The sequence below is a fragment of the Neltuma alba genome, unplaced genomic scaffold (genome assembly GCF_004799145.2).
Source record: "Neltuma alba isolate B1F8T4 unplaced genomic scaffold, ASM479914v2 tig00013305_pilon, whole genome shotgun sequence".
NCBI lineage: Eukaryota > Viridiplantae > Streptophyta > Magnoliopsida > Fabales > Fabaceae > Neltuma > Neltuma alba.
Genome location: NW_021637583.1, coordinates 24,205 through 34,610, shown reverse-complemented (window position 1 = coordinate 34,610; position 10,406 = coordinate 24,205).

The following is a 10,406-nucleotide window of genomic DNA, read 5'->3' as shown; positions in this document are numbered from 1 at the left end:
ATATGATCATAATAATTTGTAACTAATTTTTTTACTGTAACTAATATGCTTTTACATGTTCAAAAATCACAGTTCAAAATGCTTATAAATATGCCGGTCTTAACTAACAATGTCTATCTATGTACTGTGTGTGTGTAGATATATGTATGTATGCATGAATGATAGAATAGTTAAAGGAAAGAAGGTGACCTGACAAGTAATTCCCATCCAAATACAACACTTGAAGCTGGGTGAAGGGGAGAGAAAAGAAGAAGCATTGAGTGACCATTTGATGTGTCCCAACTCTTCAGCTCTTGTGTAACTCAAATCAATTACTATCACTCTGTGAGTAGAGCTGTCACACTGTAAAACTCCCAAGTGCAGCAATCAGAGAAGGTTCGGTTATTCAAAGAAGGAAGAGATGAGCCACTGGGGTGATTGAACGCTTCTTTCTCTCAACTTCAGAAGAGCTTCTCTCTCTTCTTTCAAGCATCCCTCAGTTTCTGCATGAAACCCTAGTAGTAATATGAATATGGTTATGGCCATCACCCACCACACATCTTCTCTCACAGAATACCCCATTTTTCAGTATATGTTTCCTTGTTTCCCTACGTCTTCCATTACGTCCTCTCTATCTCTATATATATAGGTCAGAAGGATGTTCAAGTTGCTCACTAGTTGTCTTTATTTGGCGAGAAAGGACTCAGACTCAGAAAAACGTAACGATCGACTTGGGCAGTGAGTGAAAAAACACAGCATATAAGTCAATGGCCAACAACCAAGACTTGAAAGCTGAGTCACGACCGTAGTGCCCCCGGGGGGGGCAATATAGTCAATGGTTGGTGATCCCCAAGACTCGTAAAGGTTAAAATCAATATACATTTATAAAATGAATGTCATGGAATAATTAAACAAATAAATCTGAGCTATTATAAATCTGAAATATCTGATGAATTATTTAAACAACGTTGAGACAAATTAAAGCACAATGTTAGTGGAAAATATTTAACCAACCCATAGTACACGATCTCATGTGGGCAACTAGAAATTTCTTCCCCACACAGGTTGATATATTTGACTAAAATTACAATTCTAATAGATTGTTTAGGCAAGTAGATATAATTATAATAAATTGTATGGAAACATGTATAAAGAGTTTAAAAAACTGCAGAATCATTTCACACTACACTGACATGCCTGACAAAGCAAAGCATATTAAACTCCCCTTCCACACACAAACAAAGAAACCAAGCCATATTTCCATTCAATAAGCAGAAAATAAAAAAGGAAAAGAAGAAAGAAAAACTGCAATTAACAGTTGTGGGCTTATTTTCCTTCAAAGAATGTGTGATAACTCTGGTTTCATTGCCAACTACTTCAAAGTTTTCAAAGTGAGATACACTTGCCCATCTTAAGGATCCTTCTTGTAGAACTCTAGCAATCCCCCTAATATAATTTAACCTTCTATCCAAGTACCCTGCACAACGTTTACGAGTTCAGTTAGTGAATAGACGTTAAATAAATAAGTAATGTTGGCCACATACTCACGTACTCATCTCCCATTCAAAATCATTCCAATCTAGCAAGGAGTGTATGGTGAAATCTTTGCCAATCCACTTTCTTATCACACAAGCCACAATAAGAGGTTAGGTATATTTTGTAGATGATTTTGTTAAGTGGGCACAAACTGGAGAAACAAAAGAAAAAAGCTGTTTTTAAAAGCATTCGAAAATGACCAACTCACTGAGGTTGTCAAACCAGCCTGGTATTGGAAAATCAAATACAATGTTACACCATGTAAATAAGGAGATATGTCAAAACACGAAATGCAGTGCCACAAAAGTATGTCTACATTGAGAAGAAATGAGTAGAGCAGCCAGATTGTTGAGTACTGAGAAGAAATGAGTAGAGCAGCCAGATTGTTGAGAGCCATTAAATTCATTGTTGTAATAGAGAACGGAGAAGCATGCCTTTTAAAGCATCATATAACCCATCCTCATTGTAGAGAAGTGGTGAATTTGGGAGCTGTATTTTAAAGAGTGCAATGTGCTTATGATAAAGAACGGACGGATTTGATGACTAACAATGAAAGAGTAACGTGCTTGTCTATCAAAGAACGGACGGATTTGATGACTAACAATGAAAGAGTAACGTGCTTGTCTATCTGCTCATATTATTGCTCATCAAATGCCAATTAATAGGGAGAAATTGTAACAGTACATGAGGCAATTTAAGCGGACCCGTGTCCAACTCAGTCGGGTATTAACCCATTTCCAATTCAGTCGGGCATTATGAGATTTTATGTGTAAAATAGAAGATAGATAGATAGATAGATAGATAGATAGATAGATCGAAGAAAGATAGATAGATAGATAATGGTTTGTCCTTGTACGGCCGGATGATCAGGAATTAACCACAATCAACTTTGATCGACACTTAATTTTAGCACTAACACAATGAAAATTAATTTTGGAGGATTGGTATACTTTTATTATAATTCCCATCCATTTGAATGTTTATCTTCTTTTGAATTAATAATCAGAAAAGCTGTTATGGAACGCCGTCCATAGAATACACATCTCTGAAGTAAATCTCTGAAAAGAATAATTAAGAAACTCCTCCACATCAACATCATGCCTGACATAAACTAATAACAATATAATTAATCTGAAAAACTAGGACGAGTTGAGATTTCTTCCCTAAAATTTGTTGTGAATATGAGTAGGTGTGTCAAAAGTGAAGTATCACATTGCTCAAGAGAGAGGAAGCTGAAGTGTATATATGCTATCATATATTATTGGGCTAGTGAATGAGCCTGAGGAGAAGGAGGATCTAGTGCGCATGACAACAGCCCACTAGAGGGAAACGCAGTTGAAATAACCAAAGGTGTAAATACAATTTGTGGTGTCAACGTGTTTATTATCATAGATGGTGGTGCCCAACATTCAGTTGCTCTGTGGCCTATATAAAGGGGCGGTGCCCAACATTCAGTTGCTCTGTGGCCTATATAAAGGGGCGGTGCCCAACATTCAGTTGCTCTGTGGCCTATATAAAGGGGCGGTGCCCAACATTCAGTTGCTCTGTGGCCTATATAAAGGGGCTCGGGACAGTGTGTTCGATACATTGCTTTTGAGTTTTTGAGCTTCCATCTTCCCTTTTGCTTTTCTCTCCGCATACTCTCAATTGCCAGGTTATATTTCCTGTTTCTGCTATTGTGTCATCCTATTTTGCTGCAGGAGGGGTTCATTTAGTCTTAAGGAATGCCACATCCACATTTACTTACGGTGGTAGAATAACTCTTAAGAACAGTTTTGTTGGCACGACTAGAACCAAATTGATATTCAGTTCCAATTTTTTCTACAAAATTCATGATAGGGCTTAGGCTCTCTATTTTTGATGATCCCAACAAGTATCCATCATGAATCTCACACGCTAATTTCTAGTCAACAAGAATGTCATTTATCACAAAGTTACAATTGTGAGAGGACTTTAGCGTAGTTCCCGCGTTGAACGAGTCATGGTTATAACAAGTTATAAGGTTGTCGATGAGCAGAGAGGATGTGATCATGTGAATGCATGGCATACACTACCTCTAATTCTTAATATAAGAGCTAGTTTGATTTTTAATTCGGTTCTAAATACAAGACTCTAATCCACTTTGTCTCTCATATTATTTATTTTTTTTGAAGTAGTCCTTGTACTCTTATAATAGTTGCACATGTTAAGGATTTCATCAAATGGTAGTTGTAACTAATAAAATTGTATGGCAAACGTATGTTAGGAAAGACAACATATATTTATTACAAATAACTAATTTAATAAAATTTTTTAATTTACTTAAATTAGTGAATTAACTTTTATATTAAAGACAGGAAAAGTCCATTTTTGTTTCACAAATGAACTTCAATGTTATAATATTTGACATAGACTTCCTCTGGTTTGGTATGAAAGGTTAGAAAAAGATGAAGATTTCATTGCCCCAAAATACACGATTGGGCTTAACATAGCCACTCAATTTATTATTGATCCTGACAATTGCTATCTATGTTCCCCACGCCTAACAAGTTTTATATTATATATCACAGCTATTTAAAAGTCAGTGCATGTGCTTTTGACATTTCTGCACAATCCAACAAATTAAACTGTGTTCATATGTGTTTAGTGCTTTTTTTCCTTTTTTTTTTTTGAACTTTTGAATTAGTGGCAGACACTAATTAACTGAGATTATAAGTGGGACTTTGTTTACAGGAAATCTTTCATACCATTAGATTATGAGACCATTATAGCACAGTTGAGTTTTAGTCACTGAGTTATGATTAATTAGGATAATAATTCATTGAATTTGCGGTTTTGAACTTGCCAAGAGTCTTCAATATTCGTATCAAGAATAATATAATGACAAAGAGTTAGGGGGGAAAAAGATGATGTGTGTGTGTGTGTGTTTTTTTTTGGGGGGGGGAGGTGGTCAAACATACGATAAAAAAAAAAAGAAAGAAAAGAAAGATGCACATCGAAACCACTTCAAATAAAAAGAAATTATTTGCATTTATTGCTTCAGTTATCAATTTAGTATATCAAGTTTAATTTCTATCAATTAAATTTCTTAATTCTGTGTATAAGGTATAAATAACTAAGAAACGCATACTCATGTGGTTCTATTTATAAGTTAAAAGATTTCATTTTATTTTATTTATAGGTAACATCATTAAATTTTTTACGTGAATATATAATTTTATTTCTTAGAAATTATGTGTGTGTATATTAAATATGAGTAAAATTAGAAAATTAAATCCCAAAATAATCTGACGTGGACTAATAACCAGTTTAATTAATCTAAAAAACTAGGAAGAGATCAAGATATGCTCCCCCAGAATGCACGATAGGGCTTAGGCTCTCTATTTCTGATGATCCCTGGTCTCACATGCTAATTTCTAATCAACAAGAATGACATTTACCAGAAAGTTATAATTGTGAGAGGAATTTAAAGTAGTTTCCGTGTTGAATCAGTCATGATTAAGACAAGTTATGAAGTTGCTGATGAGCTCAGAGGATGTGAGTGTCATTTCTTCAATTGAAGAAAACTACAATTTTGCTTCATAAGCAAGCTTCAACGTTGTCATAATTGACCCAGACTTGGAGTCGTTTAGCCAGAAGAATAGAAAAAGATGAAGATTCGTTGTGTTGCCCCAAAAATACACGATTGGGCTTAACATGACCTCTCAATTTAAGAGTGATATTATCCTGACAGTTAACGGCAATAGTGTTCACCGCACAATATTAGGGCGTGAACAACAATAATATGAGATTACAAGTGGAATCAAATTTACAACCTTCCACTTACCGGAGATCTTTCGTACCATAAGGTTACAGGGGCTCAGCATCTACGTGCGTTTTTGCATTAAAATTGAGTTTTATTCACGATCAGTTATGATCAATCAGCATAATAATTCATTGAATTGAATTAATCTACTAAAACGCGAATTTGTGGTTTTGAACTTGCCAAAGTCTCCTATGTACGTACCAAGAATTATATAATGACAGGGTTCCCCCAAAAAAAAAAAAAAAGGTGACATGCATATTGGGTTGAACATGCGAACAGGGGAGTCTTAAAAAGATGGTACTCTTCTGGTCTTTAATATATGAGATTTTTTTTTTTCCGATGGGTAATGAGATTTATTTCACGTGTTAAAAAACAACAGAGGGAGAGACGCATTCCAAAACCACTTCAAATAAAAAAAAATATCTGCATTCATTCCTTCAGTTATCAATTTAGCAGACAAAGTTTAATTTTTATCAATTAAATTTCTAAATTCTGATACGAATAACTAAATTCTGGGGGTAAACAAATTAGTGAAAATTGGTTTAAAATAATAAATGTGAAAAAATTTATTTCAATTTTGAAAAAACATTCATACTTATGGAGAGATGGGGTGAATGAGCAGAAAAAAGAGGTGTGTGAGAGATAATGAACTCAATGATATAATTAATGAGGGAAAGTGTTTATGCTTCGTTTGGATGGGAAGGAAAAAAAAAAATAGGACGAGAGAAAATTAAGAGAAGGAAAAATATTATCACCTATCCTGTTTAGATAGAAGAGATGGGAAAAAAAATAAAGATGTTAATGACTAAAATACTCAAATCTCTATGTCAAAATATATTATGTCTAAAATCACGCCCAAAATCTATATCTTATAATTAATTTTGTGATTAAAATATCACAGTTTAACGCTTATAAAAATCTTAATCAACAATGTATATATTTTTTAGTTAAAAAAATTAACAATGTAGTATATACTATATGCATGAATGGTAAAATAGCTATAAGGACGAGGGCGACAACTACCACCGGGCCAACCGCACCTATCCTCACACTGAATATCTTACCCTTTTCTCATTATGTTTCCTTAATTGTGTTGTAAATTGATGTTATGTTCTAAAATGCCCTTAGTACTATAGTATTTACTCATTTAATGAACTGCCAAATTGACAGTGAGAAGGCGTACAGTGAAAGTTTCTAGGAACTAAAATTAAAATAAAATCGAATTTTAAGGATGAAATATGGTATTAACTCTAAATTTTTATAGAGTTAATAAAATTTAATATTTTTCTTACTTCTAATAAAACAGTTAGGAGTGCATATTTGATTTTTCAAGAAGATAAATGTAGACCTGGTCATTTTTCCTCCATAGGACCTGAAGAATTCTCCCTAGTGCCCTGATACATTAGAAAGCGATAAAGGTTCCTTTGGCCCGTAATACACTGACATGTCTGTTAAGTATTAAAAACAATGCACGCGCCCTTCACCATAATCTAAAGAACTAATTCCCCCCCCCCCCCTTCCATTGAGAGGATCCAAGTCCTTGTTCCCGAGGTTCCACCACAAATTGCGGAAGTGAGTGAAACAGAGGTGGCTAGTTTATCCCCTCCCTTTTTGTTTGCTGCCAAATGTTGTTATTTGGATACGGTAGTGTCTACACACACACACACATATGCTGAGTTGAATATTAATAAAAGTCCCTGTTTAAAAATTTAATTGGCTGCCTAAATTTAAGCAAGTGCAACTACAATCCGTGAATGCAACATAACTTCTGCTGTACACAATATATCATCAATGATGTGCAACAATCATCTATATAGAAGTCATTTACACATAGCATAAAATATGTCGCATTCACTAATGATGTTTGCACATGCTAAAATTTAAGTCTTTTTACCTAATTAACTTTTCAAACAGGGATTTTTTACCAAATTTTCCATAATACAATTGCAATTCCCACCAATTGCATATATATTTTCGATAGGAGATCATGATCATGTCGTTGGTGTGGATGTTATTTTCTCAGACATATTCATCGTAAAAAATAAACACTGTACGATTATCTCAGTGAAACCAACCAAGACCTGAAAACTGAGCCACAGCCAACCAAACAGTGAGGCAATATGGTCAAGGGCCGGTGAACCCCAAGAATAAAGTTAATATGTATGAAATGAATCTCTTTAAACAATTAAAAAAAAGAAGAAGAAATCGAACACTTGTCAATCCTCTATTCCGGGTGTGACTAGAATCTATGACCCTTTACAAACACAGTATAATGATATGTTAGAGTAGGAGCTTCTTGTGAAAGAGAGAACTTACCGGGAGGATCTTGCTGATTGTAATGGAGATTCATGATTGCTAAATAATACTGAAGTTGACGATGATTTTATGAACTAAATGAAGATACAGGTAGACCCGAAAATGAGATGAGATTGAAATGCTATATGGAATGCATATATATACATATATGTAGGTACAGGTGCGTGAATGGTGGACTGCTATGAACAGTATCAAAGCGCGTGGGAGAAGGCAGAGTCGGGGAAGGGATCGACCTTTCCAATGCTAAGGTTGCTTAATGCTCCGTGCTTCCCTCTTAAAGTGGACAATATTATCAACTGTGCCTTCACCATTTGAAATGAGAACCAAAGATGCGGACAAGAGAGGAATCATTCGGCGAGGAGCTTTATTCGTAGGGGTCCACCAAATGAATGCGATAAAGTTTTGATTGACCAACCCATATTTTTGGCTGTGATTTTGCAGGGATTATTTAACAAAAAAAATAAAGAAATAAAAAACAAAAAGAAAGAAGAGAAACCCCAAAAAAAAAAAATCAGTTAATTTTTGTGGGTAAGACCAGCCCATATTGTTACTGAATCTTCGAAGATTTACATTATCAGTTACAGTCTGTTGTATATTAGGTGCTAAAATTGGGTTTGATTACACTGTACGTGGAGACATGCTTAAATGTATGAACCAACTTCAACATGCTAAGGTGATTTAGGCGTTATAAGTAAATCCGGAAAGCAATGTTCATAAATAAATATTGATGATAGGAACAAAGAGGCAGAGACGAAATTGATATATGATAACGAAGGATTTTGAGAAGGAGATTGCTAAGTTATACGCCTACAAATACATATATATAGGTTGGTGGCGGCGGCGGCCAAGGTAGCTTAATGGAAGGTTCGAATAACATTGTGAAAACTCGTGGTGAAGAAAGATGAATGTGAATAGCCTTTATATAAGGCTGCTTCTTGTTCTGTTTCTCTCTGTTTATATACTCAAAGGACACAACAAGAGTAAGCATATTAATAAAAATTTGTCATTGCAAGTGTATAAGCAAATGTACTTTCACGTTAACATTTGCTGTTTCATTTAATAAGTTATTTTATTTGACCCTTCAACTTATAGTGAACTACTATACAACGCTACATTCTCTCTGTTTATATACTCAAAGGACACAACAAGAGTAAGCATATTAATAAAAATTTGTCATTGCAAGTGTATGAGCAAATGTACTCTCACGTTAACATTTGCTGTTTCATTTAATAAGTTATTTTATTTGACCCTTCAACTTATAGTGAACTACTATACAACGCTACATTATAAGTCCAATCATTGAACTAGACGACCAGGTAGAGAAAGGCAAAAGAAAATTATCTATATTTAACTAGAATATGGTCTTATACCTTGGCAGATCTGCTGGCTTAAAGAGGAAACTAAGAAAAAAGAAGAGATATCAGACAATTATTGATACGGTCATAATTTTTTACCAATTTTTCATTGTAACTAATGTGCTTTTACATCTTTTGATTATTTTTTTGTGATTAAAATATCACAGTTTGACAGGCTTATAAAAATATCAGTCTTAATTAACAATGCATGTCAATGTAATATGCTGGCTCTGTGTGTGTCTGCATGAATGATAAAATAGTTAAAAGAAAGAGGGTGACCTGATAAGTAATTCCCGTTTAAATCCAATAATTGAAGGTGGTGGAAAGGGAGAAAAGAAGAAGCATTGAGTGACCATTTGATGTGTCTCATCTCTTCGGCTCTTGTATTGTTCAGAAGAAGGCTTATGACTCCATGAGTGGAGTTGTCACACTGTACAGACTCCCATTTGCAGCTATAAGAGAAGGTTTGATTGTTCCAAGAAGGAAGATAAAAGCCATTTGGATAATTAAAAGCTTCTTTCAATTTCAGAAGAGCTTCTCTTTCTTCTTTCAAGCACCCCCAAGTGCCTCCATTAAAATAGAAATATGAATTTGATTATGGCCATCACCGACCACACCTCTTCTCTCACTAAATGCCCCATTTTTCACCATATGCTTCCTCAATGCATGTCTTCAACTGCGTGCTGTTCATATATAGATATAAAGGAAGTATGTAAGGAGACTATTTTGCCCTTTCTTTGCCTGAGAGACTCAAGTTGGGCATTATGTTCCAAAACTCAAATGGTCTTATTTGTGGAGAAATGGAATAGAGGTTATCAAAGTTCTTGCCCCAAGAACGAAAATCGCAATCAAAGTTCCACAAACTATCAATATTCATTTAGTCTGATGAAGAAAGAGGTAAAAATTCCCTCCCCAGAATGCACGATGGGGCTTATATAAGCTCTCGTTTTTTGATGCTGACGACAAGCTTTTTATTCTTATCACAACTAATAAAAGTTAGTGCATGTGCCTTAACTTCTGAACAAACGGCTAAGTACTTGTACACGTGCACACTAATTTCTAATCGAACCTATCAGCAAGAATGATATTTATCATAAAGTTAAAAAGAGACAAGTTGTGAGAGGAATTTAATTAATGTAGTTCCTTGTTGAATGAGTCGGGAATCTACCCTACAACTCCTGTCCTACATCTCAAGTCTCGGATGGCTAAGTATCCGTACACAATCTCAGTGCATGTGCTTTTGACATTTCTGCACAATCAAACAAATTATGCCCCCATCCATCAAAGGAAACTTGGAAAGCCAGACTCTATCCTAGACTGAGATTGCTGTGCAGCAAGTAAATTATACGTCTAAACTCTAAAGTTTTCTATACGTTTATCTGTGTTTAGCATTAAAATTGAGCCTTAGTCAATCAGTTATGGCTAATTAGTAGGAT